This window comes from Marmota marmota, unplaced genomic scaffold (assembly GCF_001458135.2).
Source record: "Marmota marmota marmota unplaced genomic scaffold, marMar, whole genome shotgun sequence".
NCBI lineage: Eukaryota > Metazoa > Chordata > Mammalia > Rodentia > Sciuridae > Marmota > Marmota marmota.
In genome coordinates this window covers 990,456-996,455 of record NW_026000076.1, presented here as the reverse complement: position 1 = coordinate 996,455, position 6,000 = coordinate 990,456, and the positions used below count along the sequence as shown (strand labels likewise).

At 32.9% G+C, this 6,000-nt stretch overlaps 1 protein-coding gene across 3 annotated transcripts in view; it reads left to right on the top strand.

The window, feature by feature from the left end:
* The window catches only part of Snx7 (sorting nexin 7), a 77,611-nt gene that overhangs the window by 49,232 nt on the left and 22,379 nt on the right, over window positions 1-6,000 (top strand). The window lies entirely within an intron of this gene.

The following is a 6,000-nucleotide window of genomic DNA, read 5'->3' as shown; positions in this document are numbered from 1 at the left end:
ATATATATATATATATATGAAAACACTATTGAGTTTGCTTATTTCTTCCAAAATATTGTTTTTTTTCAGGATGAAGTAATTGCAATAGTACTCAATAATATTAGAAATTTTCTATGAAAATGAATAAAAGCAATAAATAATATAAAAGCAACTTAGGTAAAGGGACAGCTACAAACTCATGTACTAGAGCACAGGTGCTATTGCATGCCTGTGATGTCAACTTTCTAGAACTGTACTGCTGCAAGTGAAAGAGCTGTTTTTGCTGTATGATAGTTTGGTTGATTGAACCAAAGAGGAGAGGTTGTTTCTTGTGGAAGTCTTAGCTCTGGTAGGGATTCAAATAGAAAATAAATGAAAGAAACAACAGGAAGATTTACCTGATTAAAAGTATAATGCACTGTTGCAAAGGTAACATGGTAGTCACTAGACTTTTTTGATCTCATATTGTGTCAGCTAATTGTCACTGTGATGAAATACCTGAAAGGATTATTTTGGCTCAGTTTTGAAGGTTTCAGTCCATGGTTGGTTAGCCCAGTTGCTTTGAGGTCTGCCATAAGGCATTACATTATGGTAGAAGGATGTGACAGAGCAAGCCGCTCACCTCATGGTGACTGGAAGCAAATAAAGAGAGGAAAGAGCAGCAGTTCACAATTCCCTTCTAGGGCCTGTCCCAGTGATGTAGTATCTCCCACTAGGCCTGACATCCACTACCACCTTCCGATAGTGCTGTGGGCTGGGAACCATCCTTTAACACAGTGGCCTTTGGGGGAATCTTATCGAAACTATAGCATATATGTATCACCTAAATACTTTTAAGCCTATCTCCCAATATATAAACATTTTTCTCTTTGTAAATGACTTACTTATACTACTTACTAAATTATTATACATATTAAATTATTATAATTGTTATAAGTAAATACTTATTATAATACTTATTTTACTTAAACTAGTATATTCATGTATTTTTTCTGTATTACAAATTATGCATGTAAGTAGGTACTAAAATATCTGAATAAGAGTTCAATATAAATGGAATTTTCTTTAGGCAGCACTGTTGGCTATCTTAGGCATACCCTGAAGTTCTTCTATTCTATTTGAGAGTTTTGTAGTAGGTTGGGGTTTGTATCACAAATTAGAGAACCTGGACTGTAGGCAGAAGTTTCCAAATAAGTCACTTCAATCTCAATACGCATTGTCAAAAAACTGGGAAAATAATATTTACCTTATAGGGGTATATTGAAAATTAAATATACTAATATGTGAGATATTATTTGGTTAAGTAGTGAGTGAAATAAACATATTTCATGACATAAAATTGTATGGCCTGAGCCAGGTATGGTGACACAAGCCTTAATTTCAGCTACTAAGTAGGCTGAAGCAGGAGACTTTTGCTTGTTCAAGGCCAGGCTGGGCAACTTAGGAAGACTCTGTCTCAAAATTAAACAAGAAGAATAATTGAGGATATAGCTGAGTGGTCAAGTGCTTCTGGGTTCAGTTTTCAGTACTGCAAAAAAAAAAAAAAAAAACCACAAAAAACAAAAAGTATGACTTAAAGGCCTTGGTAATAAATAAGTTTTAGATTTTGGCTCCAGAATAATATATGACCTCAGGAAACCTAATGATAATATGACATATGGTTATAACTTAAAATAGCACATTACTTTTTTATGACTAAAGTATGTTCTTCAGAAAGAAATACAGAAAATTATCATGTCAAAAGGCGTAAAAGACCTTGAATTTTGTGGTTCTTATTGTTTTATTTTTGAGGAGCCACATCATTTTTTATAAAAGTTTTTTTTTTTAATTAATGGGACTCCTAGAAGCACCCAGAAAGAAATGGATCCTCTTTATTCCAATGTATACTTAGTGTGCTTCACTTGTGCAGAAGATTCAAAGAAGAGCTCTTCATTTCCTAGAATGCTACCATTTAAATAACTGGCTTTCTGTGCCTTCAGTATAACAAGAAATCATAATTATCATTTGTGAAATGTTAATGCTGTTGAAGGGGCTGGCTTGAAAGGTGATGCGTCAACTACATTTGTGGGTGTTTTATGACTCAATGTGTCATTTTTAGAAATTGCTTTTGTGTTTTACTGAACAAGTTACATTTGGATAACAAAATTGGCAATGGGTTTCAGGGAGAGAGGTTTCCACTTTTTGAGAAAAGTGTGTATTATAAAGCATATAAAGAAGGTACTATTTAGTAATCACATGTATGCCTGAACAGCATTGTATAATCAAGCATCTGATTTCCTCAGACACATCTTACCTCTCTCACGAATCAGAAAATAATACAATTTTATTGTTAAGAGCCCTCTTATCTCTCCCCTGCAATTTAATTAATGCTTGTTAAGAAGAGGTAGCTGTCAGATTAAAATTGAATTTTTGAATTTTCTATTGTCTTCTGACGGAGTGGCAATCTAAATCTTTTTATTTAGGTATGTTATTTTCAAGAACTTTTCAAAATGATAATTTCCTAGCTTTTCTGATTGTGAAGAGAAATTTTTAGCATTTGAATAAATGGATTGAATGGTTAAAGGGTTTTTTTCCGTAAAAGGAAATAATAGAGAAGCCATTAAAAAAGGAAAACAATAATGATAATTTTAAGTAAGAATAACTATCATCCTCAAGTTGTACTATTTTTCTCATAAATTTTGCTGGTATATACCTTTATGGGTAGGTACCTATCTGCACAGTTAAATTGTTTTGTGGTATTTACAAATGTAAAGAAATAATTCTTGAAAAACTAGTAGAACAAGTCTATATTCATCAGTAACATTTTATTTTCCTAATATTGTTTGTTCAGCCTACAAGTATTTATCAAATCCCCATAAACACTGGAGATAGTGTTGAAAAGATAGGCATGTGGTCCCTCATGGCAGAGCTTACCTTCCAACGGGAAAGTATAAAACAAAGTAATTGCTATTTGTAATGAATGTTAAGGAAATAAACAATGGACTGAGATAGGATATAACCAACAAAAAAGGGAAAAACTCATTTTGTAGGATAAATGTTGTTCTCGGTAGGGTTATCTGAGGACTCTTATTTAAGCTGAATAAAAGAAAGAGTCCTTGGCCCACACCCTTCACGCATGCCCTTGCCTGCAAAAAGTAACTTGAAGGCGGTCTTCAAGTGCTGGAAAAACTGTATGAAACTGTTACTCAGCCCTGGCTTCACCTCTCCTCCTGCCCCTGACTACTGTACCTCTATAAATATGAACACCCATAACAAATGTTGCTGTGTGTCCCTCTGCATATGACCTGTATTCCTTTGAGTGTGTATTTCTTACTTTACTCCAAAGGACATCTCTCTCTCCAGATAGACTACATTCTCCCATGAATCAATATCTGATTTCCTAATTAAATATCTGTGTCTCTAAAATAAATAAATAACAAACAAAAGAGAACTAGCAAGAAGATTTATTTTTTAATCAGAGCATTCTTGTTATATAGCACTTGGGTTCATCCCAACAAAATCATACATGCTTGGAATTCGATTTTAGTTCATATTTCCCTTCTCTCCTCCTTTCCCCCATTTTCCTTCCTCTACTTTACTAGTCTTTCTTACATTCATCTATTTTTTTTTAAATTTTTGATTGATTCTTTCTACTTATATATACAGGTGAAATTCTGTGTGGCATATTTATATATGCACATAGAATGATTTTTTTCAATTTATTCCTCAATTACTCCCCTTTCGCATCCCTCCTTTCTCCCTTCAGAGAGTAGATCTTCTACTCTATGGATATTCCCTATATCTTTATTATCTTAAATCCTCCCTTTTCTTTTTCTTTATTTTGCTGTAGCTTCCATATATGAGAAAAAAACATTTGACCCTTGATTTTCTGAGTGTGGCTTATTTTTCTTAGCATGATGTTTTTTTTTTTTTTTTATTTTCATTCATTTACCAGCAAATGCAATAATTTCATTTGTCTTTATGGCTGAGTGAAACTCCATTGTGTATATATACCGCAATGTCTCAATTTAAAATTGATTTAAAGGGCTGGGGTTGTAGCTCAGTGGTAGAGTTCTCCCCTCGCATGTGGAAGGCACTGGGTTAGATCCTCAGCACCACATAAAAATAAAATAAAGGTATTGTGCCCATCTACAATCCAAAAAAAAAAATTTAAAAAATAAGTAAAATAGATTTAAAGTAGAATAATTGCTTAAATATTTCCCCATTAAATGCCCTTTAATATCTCTCAGTGAAGATTTAATTTTTTCCCTATAAGATCTTCTATATCTTGTTTTATTTATTTTTAAGTAACTTACTTTTTGATTTGTATTTACTATAAATTTTATATGTGAATACATTTTATTGCCTAACTTTTTTTTGGTTAAATTATAGAAATGTAACTGACTTTTTCTTATTTATCTTATATTTGGCAACTTTCTAAATAATAATAATAATTATATATTACATATACCATTATATGTAATTATATACATGATAATTATTGTTATCATTTTTGTACTGGGGATTGAACTCAGGGCCTTATACATGCTAGGCAAGAATTCTGCCACCAAGCTTTATCTCCAAGCCTTTTTGCTTTATTTTGAAAATTACCTAGGTTTGCCTTGAACTTGAGATCCTCCTGCCCCAGCCTTCTGAGTAGCTAGTATTACAGGATGTGCCATCAAGTCTGGGATCTAAATTATTTTAAATTTTAATACTTTGTTTATAGAGTCTGGTTTTATCTGTAGACAATCCTAATGTGAGTGCACATGAATAATTTGTCTAATTTATTCAATAATTATACCTTTGTGATTTTTTTTTTCATTTGTCGTTAAGCTAGTGAAAGAAGAGGTGACAATGTTACCAGTATGGAAAATCCTTGTATTACTCCTAATTCTAGAGTAAATGCTTTCAATATTCTTTCCATTAGTAATGATGTGTGTTTTAGTATGTGTGTATATATATACACACACACACATACACACACGCGCGTGCGCGCACACACACACAGTATTTTAGTCAGGGTAGGATATTTCTTATCACTCTTACTTGACTAGAGGTTGATTTACATAAGTGGGTGTTTAATTTTATTGAGTGCCTTTTGGCACTTACCCAGGTAATTTTTATTTTCTCTATGTTATTCTCTTATTGTGCTGATTTAACCTAAATGAATTTCCCATTTTAGCCATACTTTGATGCCTGGGTGACACCCAAACTGGTCACTGCTGGATTTGGCTTGATCACTTTTTTTTCCCTAGGAATTTTGAATTTACATGTTTGAATAAATGATTTTAATTACTGTTTTTTTGTACCAGAAATGCCAATATTTATATTAAGGTTATTCTGGTCTCATGAATATCTATACTGTAGATTAATTTGTGTGAGATTGTCATTATTGTTAATGAAGAGATAGCTCATGATTCTACATTAGGAATAGCTCTCAAACTGTTTATACATTAGGGAATCAGTAATAACATTGGAGAAATCCTAAATATTAATTGTGCTGCCATAAGCCCTTATAAATGTACTTGGGAATAAAGATCTCCTAAGGTTAGGATAAAGGTTTTTTTTATTTGCTACTGGTTCTAGATTTTAATATCAGGAATAAAGGATGCAGGATTGATGATTGAATATTCAGCAAAGGTGATTCTAAGAGTGATAGGTTAAATTCCCCCTAGATTGCTTTTTAGTAGTGACAGATCACAGGGATTGAAAAAAAAATTTGATTGGACATTTTCCTCTGTCACCTGGCAACTGTTCCTAGAGAAATAAACTATAGAGAAACTTCTTTCTGTATCCATACTTTTTATATTTGGTACCTTGACAAAACCATTGGTACTTATTTTAATCAGCTTTTTTTTGCTGCTGTCACCAAAAATACCTGACAAGAACAATTTTAAGAGGAGGAAAAGTTTATTTGGGGGCTCACTATTTCAGAGGTCTCAGTTCATAGCTTAAGGTGAGGCAGGAGATCATGGTGGAAGAGTGTTGAGGAGGAAAGCATCTGGGAACATGGCCCTAGGAAAGAGAGAGAGAGAGAGA